Consider the following 18,507-nt stretch of genomic DNA (forward strand, 5'->3'; position numbering starts at 1 on the left):
GAATCAACATTCCGGCAAAATATTGGCAACTATCGCATTTCAAATACCGGTACCTGCAACCACAAACATATGCAACACCACAAACATACGTAGATCTAGGCCATAAAAAGTGTGTACATTGTTGGAGGGAGAAAAAAGTAGATCTAGAACATAAAGAAAGCTTTCCCCTTACTTACTTATCAAAAAAAGGAAATTTAACCACTTAATTTGGGTGAATCTATGGTGCAAATGAGGTGAGGAGGAGGAGGCAGCCGAGACCAACCTTGGTAGAGGTGGAGAGAATGAAGTGAGGAAAGTGAGTGTAGTAGGTGGCTGTCCAAAATATCTAGCTGCTCCCAGGTTACCAATAGCGCACCACCTAAGAATGCGCCATTAGTAACCAGGGTTACTAATGGCACACCTGATGAGTGGTGCGCCATTACTAGTTTTGAAAAAAAACATGTTAGTAGTGGCGCACCAGTGGACAGTGGGCCATTACTGGCGCACTATCCCCTGGTGCGCCATTGCTAACAATTTTTTTTTACGTTTTTTTTCATAACTAGTAATGGCGCACCGCCCACCAGGTGCGCCATTAGTAATGAGGACATTAATGGCGTACCTGTATCTGGTAGCAGTGGCGCACCACTTACATGGTGCGCCATTAATGTCCATATTAGCTATAGCCCTTTTCCTAGTACTGAGCTCATGATTGGCTAGAGATTATTATAAGCCGAGTACGAGTGATGTTCTACAGCCGATTTTGAGCTTCACCCAATTTAGGCTTGCTTGAATTTTAATAGGAGTTGAGTTGAGCCAAGTTCAACTCACTTGAACTCGACTCGTTTGCAGCCCTACCTGTTTACGCACGTGTGCGTCAAAAGGAGCCAGCTTCGCTGAAGCCAGGCGGCTTGGGCCGGCCCTCTATGCCCCCATTGTTTCCTTTCACTATATCTCCCGCTAGTTGGTCAGTTCTTATTTCGACATTTTTAAAAATATGAATATATACGATGAACAATTTTCAAATACATATCAAACATTTAGTAATGTGCGTTGAACAATTCTCATATACGCATTGAACATTTTTTAATGTATGTTGAAAAATTCATGAATACACATTAAATATTTTGTGTAATATATGCTGAACAAAAACTAAATATATAGAACATTTTTAGTATTTCGTTGAACAAACTCTTAATTGATGAACATTTTATAATGCATGCTGAACTTTTTTGTAATATACTCCCTCCTTTTTTTTAGTCTGCATATAATTTTTGTCTAAAGTCAAAGTATCTCTAGTTGACTAAACTTATAGAAAAAAGTATCAACATTTACAATGCCAAAGGAATATCTTTAGATTCATTATGGAATGTAGTTTCATATTATGTATATTTTGATATTGTATATGTTAATATTTTTTTATACAAATTTGGTCAAAGTTTGACTAGACACAAAACTTATATGCGGAGTAAAAAGGAACGGAGGTAGTTCCATGAACATTTTCTTAATGTACGATGAACATTTTGTAATACACATTGAACTTTTTTTGCATTTTTGAAAGAGGCATCACTGTGCCTTTCGCAAAAGCAAATCTGTGTCTTCACAAGAAATAAACCCGTGCCTCTCGCAGAAGGAAAAAACATGTTTTTTTTTTCCTTTCCGAGAGGCATGGCCGTGTCTCTTGCGGAAGCAAATCTGTGTCTCCCGCGAAAGCAAAATCATGCCTCGCGCGGAAGGGAAAGAAACATGTTTTTTCTATTTTTGAGAGGCACGGACGTACCTCTCGCGAAAGGAAAAATAAAAGAAAATGTGTTTTTTTCGTTTCCGAGAGGCATAGACGTACCTCTCGCGGAAGAAAAAAGAAAAGAAAATGCATTTTTTTCGTTTCCGAGAGGCACGGCCATGACTCTCACGGAAGTAAAACAGTGCCTCTCACGGAAAAAAAAAAGCCTGTTTTTTTCGTTCCCGAGAGGCATGGCCATGCCTCTCACGGAAGCAAAAAAGGTGTTTTTTCACATAAATTTTTTGTCCAAAAGCTAAGAAATATCGATGGAAAACCAAAAAATTAAAAAAAAAATAAAACATCTAAAAGGCTGAAAACGTGTGCGGGAAGATAAAATAAAAGTCGAAGTGAGCGCCTAGAGTATGCCACATGGCGGCGGTTGAGAGTGCGCCATGTGGCGCCTTCTCAACCCACCCCAGGTGACCGTGGCGGGGCTCCCGAAGGAGTACTCCTTCATTAGCTGCTCCCCAAGTAGGATCGTCATAGTATAGTCACCATTTTCTCAAAAACAAAAGTAGTATAGTTACCAAAGCTGGCCAAGTGGGCAGGCATGGCTAGCTCACGCTTAAATGGCCAGGCACGACACGGCCCGCCTAGGCACATTTATAAGTGGGTTGTGTCGTGCCGGCACGTGGGCCTCACCCTTAGGCCCAGGCACGACACACTTATGAAACGGGTCGACTCGCGTTATGCTTAGCCCTGATGGATCGGTTTTTTCGTGAAAAAAGTTCATTGACACTTAACATTATATCGATTTTTAAAGATCTCGACGCGAGAAATCCAACGATAAGAATGATTCTTGATTTGGACACACAGTTCAAGAGATAGAACATTTTAAAAATAAAATCTACGAAAAAAGCAAAATTCCTGGATTATGTTAAGTGGCACACATGTCGTTTGTCACCATCAAAGAAGGTGAAAATAACATTTGCAAAGCGTGCCCCTTAACTAGTGATTCCGCCAAACAATCCTTAAGGCAAGATAGGAAACACACAAACCAAGTATTGATTTGACTTGGCTTTTTTAGGCAAGATTTGGCGTTGGCCTTGGCTAGTGTCGCTTCGGCCGAAATCACTAGTTAAGGGTTACCCTTTGCAAAGGTAACTCCAACCTTCTCAGTGGCTGACAAGTGGCACACTACATATGCGTCACTTTGTCACAATCTGATAGTTTTTTTCCTAGGTTCGTTTTATTCAAAGCGTCTTATCTCTTGACCATGAGTCAAAATCCTGAACTGTTTTCATCATTGAATTTCCCGCGTCAAGATCGTTGAAAATAGATCCCATGTTAATATGTTTTGACGAACTATTTTTCTAAAAAAATAGAGAAAAACAAAATACGAAAAAAATTAAAAGAAAAACAAAATACAAAAAAAGAACAAAAAACCTGGCATCCAGAAAAACAAATGACAGAGAAAAAAGGAAGACAAAAAAACTAGAGACCCGACAGCAAAAACAGAAGAACTAGAACCAGAGACTCGAAAGCACGATTGCGATTTTTCAAAAAAAAAAGAATCACTTTTCGTAGAAGCACATATTTTTTCCCTTACGGAGAAGCATACATGTGCATCTCGCAGAATCAAATCCGTGCCTGCATGAGAAGCAAATCTATATTTTCCGTGAAAACACAAGTTTTTCCCTTTCCGAGAAGCACAGTTGTGTCTCTCACGGAAGCAAATCCGTGCCTCCGTGGAAACAAATATGTGTTTCTCGTGGAAGCAAACAAAATCGCGCAACTTCCAAAACCTAGGGACTACCACGCGAAAACCGAAAAGCCAAACCTCCCCACCTCTAAAACCTAAAGACGCGTATGGAAAAATAAATAAAATAAAATTTAGAGGAAGCGTCCTACACGCGACATGTGGCGCGGCCAGACGGACGTACAACATGACGTGCTTCGAGGCCACCCAGAGTGACCCATAGAGGTCTCTGCAAGCGGTAACCTTGAGTTAGTTGCTATCCGCTTCGGTGATTCCTTCCACGATACCCTGGTTTGGGCTGAGGAAAGAGACATAATAAGGGGCTTAGCCGGAAGAACATAAAGGAATTGGCCGAAGTTATTCCCTGACCAATAAAATATACTTTTGCCCCTCAAATCCCTCCCGCTGGATCAAATCCCCCCTAAAGTGTAAAACCGGTTAAATCAGCCCCTCAACTCTGCAATACCGGATCAATTAAGCCCTTGGGTGGTTTTGGGGAGGATTTTAGGCGTTTTTTGACTAAAGGTTGATGATTGGACATGTTGACTTGTCATTTGACGAGGAGTCATCCACAATGGCCGTGCAGTGGTGGGGAGCAAGGTTTACGATTTGGAAGTAGCAAAAATTTCGCTCACCCTCGAAATGGTCGAAATTTTGAAAATTGTTTCGTACAAATAAAAAAATTGTTTGAATTCAAATAATTTTAAATTTAAACAGATAGATAAAAGAACGCGTAGCACAGAATTAATGCAATTACATATCTAGCCTGATGGTTAATCCATAGCCTAACAAGGTGCTGGTCGCGGTTTGAATCTCAGCTAGGAGGGTTTTTTTTTGCCATGTATATTTGGTGCAAAAAAATAAAAATTATGGTAATCATGATTCGATCTCACAACCTACTGATCATATTAGACAACTTTCCTACCGCTGTGCTTCCATAATACATGTTAAATTTAGCTGATCCATGTTCATTTTTTACATAGAAATTCAAACCAACCGAAATTTCTTGAACAAAAGACAAAAATTTCGCCCATCCTCGAAATTGTCGAAATTTCGATGAAATTTTAAACCATGTTTTTTTGTTGTCAATTTCCATAACAAATTTGCAAGTTCTGTACGTGATTGGTGATCGATTTTGAATTCCTCCCGTGTTAGAGGCATGGAGATGATCGAGTTCACTCCTGCGTTTAGGCTCTGTTGCACAGCTGCTCCTTGTGCTGGAGTACCAGCACATGCTCGTGGTGCGCGGCTGCCGTACATAAATAATGGAGCTGGGAGGTGCACTGTCATGGCGTCGTCTGCGATCGACCATGCAAGGGCCATGGGATTTGCACGCTTAGAAGAAAGGGCCATCAAGCGCAGGTGTCTCCATGGGATGAGTGGGGGGTGACAAGGCGTTACGCCTCTGCCGGTCGCCGGAGAGACAATGAGCAAAAAGAAAAGTAAAAAATATCCGACGTCGCAAGTGAGGAGATAGAAGATCAGATCAAAACCGCCTATGATTTGGAGCAAAACCATTCTGGGCCTAATTGATCCGGTATTGCAGAGTTGAGAGCACAACCACGACCAAAATTAGGTGCTCATTTTTTTCTCTATGTATGTAGATCGTGTGCATGACGACGATGTGGCGGAGTCCTCGTTGGAGGAATCCTCGTATCCACCCAGCCCTCTGCTCCACAGACCCTACATCCCCGACGAACTAGCTGATAGGCCGGACATACGTGCCGCCTTCAAGCACGCCAAGGCCGAATACCAAGCAGATTTAGGTCTTGATCTCTCTTTTCCTCGTCATCATCATCGTCGATCGTTATAAGACACTAACCTAGCTATTTTTTTCTCCCTCTGTATGTATTTATGTATGTAGCTTGTCGGTTTGTCTTCACATTGGATCGCTCCTCTTCTCTTTCGTGCCTGTCTCACGAGCAACACCTTCTCCATATCCGTGAGCCTGCAAAGGATGCGGTGCTTTTTGCCGCCAACTCTATCATCACCCTCTCCTCCTATCTTGGTACGTGACTGAACACTTCATCCAAGGATATCACCCACCTAAAACATATAAGTTACTTTGCTCGACCGAGTGTTGTGACTTTTGGTTTGCTTTAATTGAAGATGATGAGCCGCTGAATAGGTGTTGTGGTTTGTGGATCCAACAGGACGAAAAGAACAATGCCGCCGTGGTTTTGACGTCCGTGCATCTCATTCGCGCAAAGGATCCCGACCAGTGGATGGATGAGTGGACGGGCGAATATCATCGCGACGCTGAGGTGAGCTTCTTAACATTAATTCACTATTCTATTTATTTATCTTCTCCACTCACTGGTGCCTGTTTGTTTTCCTTTTTTTTCGTATCAAAACTTAATCATTTGCAATGTGCCTCATCGACACCCGTTTACCAATTAGATGTGCCTTCTCTTCAATTTACTATGTATGTACACTGTGTCCTTGAAATAATATACTTGATTCGGTGTGGCGTTCGGTTTTTCTGATAGTCAATCTCTCGAAAATGGTTTCCTCAAATACTACGAAAATTCTATTGCAGTGTCATAATCTTTGTGGTTGTCTTTTCCAGGTCATTGTTCACTTGCTTGACGACACAACTGCAGTAGCCAGTCTCCTCTACCTCCAGGAGCACTATGAATTTGCTTTTTACGAGGTTGTAGTGAACAAACCGGTTCAACTGTCCACTTTTAATGACAATGTGCACTCTGGTCAAGATGTGTTCCGACTTGGAAGGGATGAAAGTCTTGATCTAAGGATAACCCATGGTAGGGTGGAATACATGATTCCTGTCCCTTACGAGAGATGTCACTACATGTATTTTTCCAACAATGAACATATCGTACGTACTATGATCAAATCCTAACTTTATGTTTTCTATTTTAATTAATGTTGCTATTTTATTAGTACAAATGGTAGATTATAATATTATTATCATCGCTATGTTGTAGTTGCGTGACGATGGAGGCCCTATCATTGACTTGGAAGGGAAGGTTGTGGGAATGGTTAACAATCAAATCAATGAGACCTTTTTACCTTCTTCTATATTGCACAAGTGCTTTGATTCATGGAGAAAGTTAAAGTACGACCCTCCCAATTCGTTTTTAGTGTTGTTAATTAAGCTAATGCATTATGTTATATAATGTAACTCATGCAATACAATTGAATAACTACAAAATTATGTTCGGATTGTGGTTGCTTAATAATTACTACTCTATGTTTAAATGAATTGCTAAAGTATGATTCAGAAAAATCATTACGGGAGGCCTAGGTGCTACAAAATGTGTCTAACATTATAGAGAAAATGTGTGTTGGTCACCTTATCGAATTCCGCGTGTTTTCCAAACTATTCCTACGCAGGGTATAGGAACTTAATTTGGTGTAAACATTTTTATTTTCTTTTTAACTTGGTGAGTTATTTTTCTAGTTTAATCCTCCTTTGAGAAGGGCGTGAACTAATGTCTTGTTATGGTATTAATTCTATAATGTTATTGATTAAGTTTGTGTATTACTCATTTGGTATTGATTCTAATGAAATATGTTGTTTTATTTTAAAACAAGTCTGTAAAACGGTTACAATCTTAATGATTATATTTGGTATAGGTGCATCCCTCGACCCCACCTTGGAATGACCTTTACTTCCATCAAGCTTCTAGATCCAATTGGTATTGAGAGGATGAGGCGTAAGCATAACATTGAGTCTGGTCTTATTGTTGAAGAGGTATATGGTGGTGCTTAACCATTTTTATTTTAACATTTATTGTTAGTTGTCTCTAAACTGTTACTCACATGCATATTATGGAGTAATCATGTTCAATTAAACATTAGGTGTCAAAAGAATCGAATGCTGAGAAACTTGGAATCAGGAAGGGTGATATTATTGAACGCTTCAATAGAGAATATATTTCTAGTACAATTGAGGTAGGTGCTTTAAAATTAAAAGAGGTTGTGTATGTGTCGTGCCTGCGTATGTCTAACTTATTGATGTAATTTTTTATGCTATTGAATGTTCTAACTTGTCAGCTAGAGAAGATGTTGTTGGACATAGGCAACGACCATTTTGAACAAGCAAAACGCTTATGCCGAAATAGATGTTCAAGTAAGTTGTTATTATGTTTTTACTATTGATTGTATAATTTATGCCAACAATGTCACTTTGAAATTATATTGTTGACTTTACAGATTCAAATATTTCGTGCCACGAAACTTTGCCGAAGATCTAGAAACTTGATTGTAATTATATCGGATTGTGGAGAGGACATCATAGAAGGTAAACATCTCTTCTTTTAACATAGTGGTTGATTTTTGCTGTAAATCCTAAGTTATCACATTTCTCTCTTGTGTAAAATCCAATATGCTTTAACTCAAATTCGAAGGTTGTAGAGGAAATTTTGGGCCCGATGTGGAATCTTAAATTACGCCTATATAGAGGAAAATGTAATTATAGAAAACATATCATAATATAGTACTAGCTAAATACATTTTTCTCAAAAAAAAAAGAGCAAAATACCATGCCTTGCTATCGTACTATGCAACACCATGTAAGCCATTGCTAGGTCGGCTTGCTCATCTAAATTCTGCTGGCGTGGTGTTAAGCCTCCAATTCCGTGCTCGGCCGGCAGCCACGCCTACTACTTGTAGTTTTTTTTACTTGTCCCGTACTTTATTTGTTAGATATAATTTTTAGGGCTGGCGTCTCACCTATACGTTTAGTTAATCCAATTTCATCGTTGTAGCGCCCTTCAAGATTGATTGCCAAACATGCGAACTGCTCCTTTCTTTTTAGCACTCATTAAATTTGTATCACACAAACATTTTGGTTTGTCATCAATCTCCATACGTGTTTTCCGAGCATATAGGAATACTAAATAATTGAAGATATGTAAAACTCATACCTCTGACTACCATTTTAGGTTGTACTTTTCCCCCATTCCCTCTAACGCATTTTCTGCACACAAATAGTCATTCTTGTTTTTGTTTATGTTGCCATATTTCTACAGGAGCAAAAATGTATCTAACTGAAGCTTGATGTTTTTATTCTTGTAGGCACTTACCCAATCACTACTAGCCTTCGAAGATGAGTCTACTGACAAATTCATTCTAACAACTGATTAATGCATGGAACCAACAGAATTAACCGATGTTCTATAGATTTGTGTGTGTGTGTGTGTGTCCTCAGACAAGAACTTCAAATTACCGTGCCTCTTTAAATGTAGTTCATGGACCATAGAGCAGAACCTGCTATTGGCTATTTATTTTGAATTTTTGTGGGACTTATATCATGCATGTACTGTGGATGATCAATTCAACTGGTTAATTATGCTAGAGTGAAATGCTTGAAACTAGATTGATATATTTACATTGTAAATTTGCCTTGTATATGTATTTGCAAAAAAGAATCTCTATGAAGGGTAAAAGAGAACAAGAATAGCATGTTGCAATGTATACTATCACCCTAAAAATTACTTTCCATTGCGTTATACTAGCACAAATGCCCGTGCGTTGCAACAGGAGACACAACATTGATGTGTATTTAAATTTAGTCAGAATTATATGGGCAAAACACAATGATGGTTCATGCGAAGTACTGCTTACCAAGATCCGTGGACCCACAGAAAAGCAAGTTATATACTGATTACAGATGGACTTCAAATGTGTTTAAATACATCTATAATTCATCATTATATTTAAGTAAAAACAGAAATGGTTATTTTTTATCCCAGCTTGAAATATATTTCATGATGGTAGCAGAGCTGGTGCTGGCATGTGTTAGTTGGTCGGGCGAGCGCTAGTTGTCATCAATCCGTGCCGTCGTCACACAATATTAACAAAATAGAAAACAATAATATGGAAATCTTGGCATTTAGACAAATAATTCTAGAAAACAAAAAGGCCAGTAGCAAGCTCTAGAGGTCCTATATTTTCAAAGAATTTTGTTGTTAGCGCCCATACAACATGTGGCCGTGCATTGAAACCCGGAGAAACAAATTCTTGTACATTCCTAGATACCCATTGTTGTTGCTAATTCTCCTTTTTGTCACAATCATCAATGGTGGTCACTCTGTCCACCTATTCATGACAAACATGATTAAATCACAGCGACAAATTTTATCATCATACTCACACCGCTTCACGAGTCTCCCTTCCCCCACCTAGTCATAATTTTGCAGACTTGTAATGATCCTAGTATTAATTGACATTTCAAATGGGCCAGCATAATCATAAATCAATGCTCTTAAAAAATGCATGCATTAAAAATAAATAGGATGTGGATATTTTATCCATCGGAAACTACGTCCCTTTGATTACCTTTTTTTTAGCGAAACACCACCGGAATTTATTAATCAATGACAGAAAGTTTAACTTAATTTGGGGACTCCAAAAGCTAGACATGAAGTCCAACCTCTAGATTTAACAAATTTATAACAATGTTATGGGCATCCCCATTACATTATCTTCCTTATGATCATAGCATTCTCAGTGTTCCTTCTTCAATGCTTTGGACAACTCCAGCACAGTCGGATGCAATAGTCATAGAATTCGGACCTACTACATCTTGTGCCAGACAAAGAGCTTCTCTACAGGCAATTGCTTTAGCAGTTCCAGGGTCTAGGATCCTAGCCATGACCAGCACCGAAGCCCCTAAGAACTTACCATCATCTGACCGAAAAATTGCTGCAACAGCACTCCTCCGGTGCATCTCAGAAATGGCCCCGTCAACATTGCCCTTCGCATCGCCCCTAGGAGGAGGAATCCAGCCTAGTCGCTGTCGTGGCGGCTGGACCATTGGTTGACTCACAGTCCTTATGGTGTCCGCCTCCAGTTCCATAAATCTTTGAGATGAAACTGCTAGTCGCAAAGGGTGACTGGAAATGTTTTCATGAACCACATCCCTCCTAGCCTTCCAAATCACCCATAAGGTCATCATCATATTCACATAATCATTTCAGGCATTTGATCCTGTGATTCAAACAGCCCACAATCCTGAACCATTTACACATTCAGCCGACAATCAACCTATTAATTAGTAGGCCCCACACCATAATAGAGCCCACAATCTTGCTTTTTTTAATGAGCCCACCTGTTTAAATATTCTACTGAGCCCACACAATCCTTCTTTAAGTTACTCACATCTGTTTAAATATTCGTTGCTCAAAAAAAGTTTATTTAAATATTCCTTTAGTTGGATGCCGGGGCGGTGGTCCTGGATGGTGAGGCTGTGCGCCTGGCTCTACGGCGAGCAATGCGTCAGTGGCGGTGGCGCCATCTCTTGGCTATGGGGGTAGCAAGGGGAGGGGTGGCGAGTGATCCTGGCATTGTGTGGCTTCAGTGGTGGCGGCTCCCTCATCTAGATCTGGAGGTCTCATGTTGGCAATGCGGCCCTTCACCCGGATTGGATGTATGTTAAGGTGAATAGGGTGAGGACTTTGTGGGCTGAGACGAGGGACTAAACTTATCCGGTTTGAAGAGTTGACGGACTAAGTTTTGCCAACAAAGAGCCATCCGAAACAATTTTTCCGCCACGGCAAGTCTCAGTTCTTCCGCAATCACATCTGGAGGCCTTTTTCGGTACTCTGTCGGAGGGGTAACCATAGAAGCATGTTTAGTAATGAGTTTAAGTTCACCTCTAACATTAGCCATGTAATTACCCAAGTGTTCAAGCGTATCAGAATTGTATTTCAATTGTCTACCAAAATAAGCATTGAAGTTTTCTTGTTTGACAATAAAATTATCAAAGTCCTCTAAGCATTGTCTAGCAGACTTATAGTGAGGAATATCACCTTCATCAAATCTATAGAGAGAATTTACCTTTACTACCTGTGTCGGGTTATCAAGACCGTGAGTTTCTTCAATAGGTGGAGGATTAAGATCACAAGTTTCTTCAACAGGCGGTAAATTAAGACCATGTATTTCTTCAATAGGAGGTAAATTCTTAACATCTTCAGCTTTAATACCCTTTTCTTTCATAGATTTCTTTGCCTCTTGCATATCTTCAGGACTGAGAAATATAACACCTCTCTTGTTCGGAGTTGGTTTAGGAATAGGCTCAGGAATTGGCTCAGGAGCTGGCTCCGGAAGTGTCCAATTATTTTCATTTGTCAACATATTATTCAATAGAATTTCAGCTTCATCCGGTGTTCTTTCCCTGAAAACAGAACCAGCACAACTATCCAGGTAATCTCTGGAAGCATCGGTTAGTCCATTATAAAAGATATCAAGTATTTCATTTTTCTTAAGAGGATGATCAGGCAAAGCATTAAGTAACTTGAGAAGCCTCCCCCAAGCTTGTGGGAGACTCTCTTCTTCAATTTGCACAAAGTTTTATATTTCCCTCAAAGGAGCTTGTTTCTTATGAGCAGGGAAATATTTAGCAGAGAAGTAATAAATCATATCCTGGGGACTACGCACACAACCAGGATCAAGAGAATTAAACCATATCTTAGCATCACCCTTTAATGAGAACGGAAATATTTTAAGGATATAAAAGTAGCGAGATCTCTCATCATTAGTGAACAGGGTGGCTATATCATTTAATTTAGTAAGATGTGCCACAACAGTTTCAGATTCATAGCCATGGAAAGGATCAGATTCAACCAAAGTAATTATATAGGATCAACAGAGAATCCATAATCCTTATCGGTAACACAGATAGGTGAAGTAGCAAAAGCAGGGTCAGGTTTCATTCTAGCATTAAGAGATTGCTGATTCCATTTAGCTAATAACCTCTTGAGCTCATATCTATCTTTGCAAGCTAAAATAGCTAAAGAAGCTTCTTTATCAAAAACATAACCCTCAGGAATAACAGGCAAGTCTTCATCATCACTTTCATCAATATAATCAGTTTCAATAATTTCTTTCTCTCTAGCCCTAGCAATTTGTTCATCAAGAAATTCACTAAGTGGCACAATAGTATCAAGCATAGAAGTAGTTTCATCATAAGTATTATGCATAGCAAAAGTGGCATCATCAATAACATGCGACATATCAGAACGAATAGCAGAAGCAGGTTTAGGTGTCGCAAGCTTACTCAAAACAGAAGGTGAATCAAGTGCAGAGCTAGATGGCAGTTCCTTACCTCCCCTCGTAGTTGAGGGATAAATTGTTGTCTTAGCGTCTTTCAGGTTCTTCATAGTGACCAGCAGATATAAATCCCAAGTGACTCAAAGAATAGAGCTATGCTCCCCGGCAACGGCGCCAGAAAATAGTCTTGATAACCCACAAGTATAGGGGATCGCAACAGTTTTCGAGGGTAGAGTATTCAACCCAAATTTATTGATTCGACACAAGGGGAGCCAAAGAATATTCTCAAGTATTAGCAGTTGAGTTGTCAATTCAACCACACCTGGATAACTTAGTATCTGCAGCAGAGTATTTAGTAGCAAAGTAGTATGATAGTAGTGGTAACGGTAACAAAAGTAACAGTAGCAAAAGTAATATTTTTGTTGTTTTGTAGTGATTGTAACAGTAGCAACGGAAAGTAAATAAGCGAAGAACAATATGTGAAAAGCTCGTAGGCATTGGATCGGTGATGGAGAATTATGCCGGATGCGGTTCATCATGTAACAATCATAACATAGGGTGACACAGAACTAGCTCCAATTCATCAATGTATTGTAGGCATGTATTCCGAATATAGTCATACGTGCTTATGGAAAAGAACTTGCATGACATCTTTTGTCCTACCCTCCGGTAGCAGCGGGGTCCTAATGGAAACTAAGGGATATTAAGGCCTCCTTTTAATAGAGTACCGGACCAAAGCATTAACACATAGTGAATACATGAACTCCTCAAACTATGGTCATCACCGGGAGTGGTCCCGATTATTGTCACTTCGGGGTTGCCGGATCATAACACATAGTAGGTGACTATAGACTTGCAAGATAGGATCAAGAACTCACATATATTCATGAAAACATAATAGGTTCAGATCTGAAATCATGGCACTCGGGCCCTAGTGACAAGCATTAAGCATAGCAAAGTCATAGCAACATCAATCTCAGAACATAGTAGATACTAGGGATCAAACCCTAACAAAACTAACTCGATTACATGATAGATCTCATCCAACCCATCACCGTCCAGCAAGCCTACGATGGAATTACTCACGCACGACGGTGAGCATCATGAAATTGGTGATGGAGGATGGTTGATGATGACGATGGCGAGGAATCCCCCTCCGGAGCCCCGAACGGACTCCAGATCAGCCCTCCCGAGAGGTTTTAGGGCTTGGCGGCGGCTCCGTATCGTAAAACGCGATGAATTCTTCTCTCTGATTTTTTTCTCCCATAAAACAAATATATAGAGTTGGAGTTGAGGTCGGAGGAGCTCCAGGGGGCCCACGAGGTAGGGGGCGCGCCCTCCACCCTCGTGGACAGGGTGTGGGCCCCCTGGTCTTCATCTTTTGCAAGGATTTTTTATTATTTCCAAATAGACGTTCCGTGGAGTTTCAGGTCATTCCGAGAACTTTTGTTTCTGCACATAGATAACACCATGGAAAGTCTGCTGAAAACAGCAGTCCGGGTTAGTTCCATTCAAATCATGCAAGTTAGAGTCCAAAATAAGGGCAAAAGTGTTTGGAAAAGTAGATACGACGGAGACGTATCAGGTGGCACCCCCTTCCCAAGTCCAATTCGGCCTCCTCCCTTGTGGGGGGGCACACCAGCCCCTTGTGGGCTGGTTAGCCTCCCTCTTATGGCCCATAAGGACCATATCTTTCCCCGGGGGGTTCCGGTAACCCCTCCGGTACTCCGGTATGTACCCCATGCACTCTGAAACCCTTCCGGTGTCCGAATACTACCTTCCAATATATCAATCTTTACCTCTCGAGCATTTCGAGACTCCTCGTCATGTCCGTGATCTCATCCGGGACTCCGAACAAACTTTGGTCATCAAATCACATAACTCATAATACAAATCGTCATTGAACGTTAAGCGTGCGGACCCTACGGGTTCGAGAACTATGTAGACATGACCGAGACACCTCTCCGGTCAATAACCAATAGCAAAACCTGGATGCTCATATTGGTTCCTACATATTCTACGAAGATCTTTATCGGTCAAACCGCATAACAGCATACGTTGTTCCCTTTGTCATCGGTATGTTACTTGCCCGAGATTCTATCGTCGGTATCATCATACCTATAGTTCAATCTCGTTACCGGCAAGTCTCTTTACTCGTTCCGTAATGCATCATCCCGTGACTAACTCATTAGTCACATTGCTTGCAAGGCTTATAGTGATGTGCATTACCGAGAGGGCCCAGAGATACCTCTCCGATACACGGAGTGACAAATCCTAATCTCGATCTATGCCAACCCAACAAACACCTTCGGAGACATCTGTAGAGCATCTTTATAATCACTCAATTACGTTGTGACGTTTGATAGCACACAAGTTGTTCCTCCGGTATTTGGGAGTTGCATAATCTCATAGTGAGAGGAACATGTATAAGTCACGATGAAAGCAATAGCAATAAAACTAAATGATCATTATGCTAAGCTAACGGATGGGTCTTGTCCATCACATCATTCTCTAATGATGTGATCCCATTCATCAAATGACAACACATGTCTATGGTCAGTAAACATAAACATCTTTGATTAACGAGCTAGTCAAGTAGAGGCATACTAGGGACACTTTGTTTTGTCTATGTATTCACACATGTACTAAGTTTCCAATTTAATACAATTCTAGCATGAATAATAAACATTTATCATGATATAAGGAAATATAAATAACAACTTTATTATTGCCTCTAGGGCATATTTCCTTCAGATACCGCTATGCATGAGAAGGGTGGACGATTTTTGGGCATGTAGCAAGGACAACCGTGCCGTTTTTACGGTATGGCCTACCTACAGAATGGTAGTGCATAATAAGTTGAACAAGGATGTTCCTAAAAAGAACTGAGTTGAACACGGAGAACTTGCTGGAGCAACGGGAAGGGCCATCAAACCAGGACTTAGAAAGCAACAGCTCGACTTCCCTGTGGAAAATTCAAGTGCAAAGAAAATTCAGGATCTTCTTGTAGCGATTGGCGCAACACTCCATACCGACGGGCGAGCTTATTCACCATCAAAACATGTCCCTGACGCCGGTATGTCCTTTTTATGGAGCGGAGAATACTTGGAGATATGCACTGCTCGACTGTTCCAAGGCCAGAAGTGTGTGGGCTCTCTTTTCCGAGGGTTTGGTTGAAAACATGTGCCCTAATTAGGACCCAAATGCAAAGAATTGGATTTTTCTTGATGCACGATGCTGTGCCGCATGATGAGTTCATCAAGATGATGGTTACACTTTGAGATGTTTGGCATGCTAGGAGAAAGACAATTCACGAGGAAATCTTTCAAAGCCCACTCTCGGCTCACCTTTTATAACCCCATTTCTGTCTAAGCTACAAATGTTGGAGAAGCATGTCACAACGGTCACTAGAGTAGCTCCGTCTAGCCCAAATCATTGGTTGGCTCCACCTGATAGTTTATCCAAAATAAACGTTGATGCAACGCTGGCGAGGAATGGATATATTGGTGCAGTTGGAGAGGTATGCAGAGATCACCATGGAGCTTATATGGGTGCATCTCCGGTAGTCTTCTTGGGGATTTCTGACCCAACAACTTTGAGTTGTGAGGGAAGCTTTGGCGCTGGCTAACGATCTATACGTTCATCAGATCCATGTTGCATTAGATTGCAAGGTGGTCATTGACAACATCAAGCAAGGAAGTGTGGCGAATTATGACGCAATTATTCTGTGAAATTTAGCGGTTGATCTAGAATTTTACAACGTGCAATTTTGAGTTGGGGGTCTTGAATGTCGAGACTCAAAATTTAGCGAAGCATGCTTTATCTTTGGACTCCACAACATACCTGACGTGAGATTTTTTAACTATGGAAAATCAAACATTTTTATGACGATTTATGTTTATCGAGGATGACAAGTTTAGTTGATATGCATGGCAAATTCGTCTTATTAGTTCATATTGTTTTTGTTAGGAAATTATCGTTCTTGTAAACTAAGTTTGCCACCCTCGTGCCAACTAAACTTGCCATCAGAAGCATTAGATTTGCCATGCTGAAAAGTTAAAAGTCTGACATCAGATTTTTTACATTACCGTTATCTTAAGGGATGTTTGTCATGTTTGATTAGGTCAGCTTGGATCCCTTAATTTCATCCATGCAAACATTATGACGACTTAATAAAAGCTTCACAAGACTGTCTAGAAGAAATCCCTAATCAATGCATTTTGTTTCTAAAAAAAAAAGACCGAGCAGCCAACCAGGTCGCCCTACAAGAGTACAAGGGGGTCGCCCTACAAGACCACGAATGCTATATTTTGCTTATAGCGAGATATCCATCACGCCGCCGTACAGGACCGCGAATGCTATGTCTCGGTTACAGCGAGATATCCATCTAGCTCGCTCGAAAGGCTCGCACATGGGTCGTCGCGTTAGCTATACTCCCCCTGTTGCTGTAGTTCAATTTGCTTTGGTTTTCTTTGTTTGTTTTCTTTTTTCATTGGTTTTCTTTGGTTCTTTCCAGGTTTTTACTGATTTTTTCTTTCTTCCCCTTTTCCTTCGTTTTTTTTTCTTTCTTGGTTTTCTTGTTTACTTTTCTTTTGTTTCTTTTTCATTTTTTGTATTGGTTGTTCTCTGGTTTTCTTGTTTTCTTTTTCTTTTTCTTTTTCTCATTGGTTTTACATTTTTATCTTTTTATTTTATTTTTCTTTAGCACATTCACAAATTGTACATTTTTCGTATACGTCAAGAACAAAATTTTAATACACAATTAAATGTTTTTTTTCAAATATATGTTTTTTATATATTCTGTTTTGGGTTTTGACTTCTACTTTTTATAATACACATCATTCATTTTTCTTACACATTTAAAACATTGTTCTACACAAGTTTAATTTTTTTTGTACATGTTTAAATTTTCTAACTACATGATAACATTCTCTACACATGTTTAATGTTTTAATATCTTGTCTTGATACACATTGTATATTTTTGGTATACATCTAAAAAAATTATACAGGTTAAAAAAAATTCATATACATGATTAACATTTTTTTCAAATAGTTGTTTTGATGTCTAACTTTTGTTGTACACATCATACATTTTTGTTATACATGTGAAACATTTTCTGTAAAGGTTTTAAAAAATGAAGTGTTTGTATACAGGAAAACGTTTTTTTTTACACACATTAAACACTTTTCAGATGCACTTTAACATTTTTTCTAAAACTTATGTGATGTGTTTTTTGTAACATGTATATTTCGAACTACCCTGACCAGGGGTTTGGAACACTCTAGCTGGGCCGACCCATTGCGGTCGTTGTGGCATTCGAGAGTGAGAAAGCCCAACCCCGACCAAAATTTGGTAGCCAACCTCCCCTCCGCTCGATTCCCCTCCTAATCATGACAGATTGAGTAGTAGTAGTATTGGTTGGTGTTTATTTTCTCTGTATGTATGTAGATCCTGTGTACGACGACGACGATGCGGTCGAGTCCTCGTCGGAGGAATCCTCATGTCCACCCAGCCCTCTGATGTACAGACCCTACATACCCGAGGAGCTAGCTGATGACCCGGACCTACGTGCCGCCCTCAAGATCGCCAATACATGCAGATAGAGGTAAAGCTTGATTCATTTTTCGTGTCATCATCGTCGTCGTTAACAAGACTGACACCAACTATAGTGTCGTAATTTTTGTGCTTGTCTTTCCAGGTCATTGTTCACTTGTTGGACGGCGAAACTGCAGTAGCCAGTCTCCTCTACCTCCAGGAGCACTATGAATTTGCTCTTTATGAGGTTGTAGTGGACAAACCGGTTCAGTTGTCCACTTTTAACGACAACGTGCATTCTGGTCAAGACGTTTTCCGACTTGGAAGAGATGAAAGTCTTGATCTAAGGATAACACATGGTAGGGTGGAATATAAAATTCCAACCCGTCACGAGAGATGTCACTACATGTATTTTTCCCACGATGAACATAGAAGTGTACGTGCTATTATTTAATTCTAACTTTTTGTTGTATATTCTTTATGCTGCTATTTT

The 18,507-nt window shown here is 40.1% G+C and overlaps 1 pseudogene; it reads left to right on the top strand.

The window, feature by feature from the left end:
* The first annotated feature begins 5,560 nt into the window (after positions 1-5,560).
* On the top strand, positions 5,561-8,717 carry LOC123125402 (probable periplasmic serine endoprotease DegP-like; annotated as a pseudogene).
* Positions 8,718-18,507: the final 9,790 nt, after the last annotated feature.

This window comes from Triticum aestivum, chromosome 5D (assembly GCF_018294505.1).
Source record: "Triticum aestivum cultivar Chinese Spring chromosome 5D, IWGSC CS RefSeq v2.1, whole genome shotgun sequence".
Taxonomy (NCBI): domain Eukaryota; kingdom Viridiplantae; phylum Streptophyta; class Magnoliopsida; order Poales; family Poaceae; genus Triticum; species Triticum aestivum.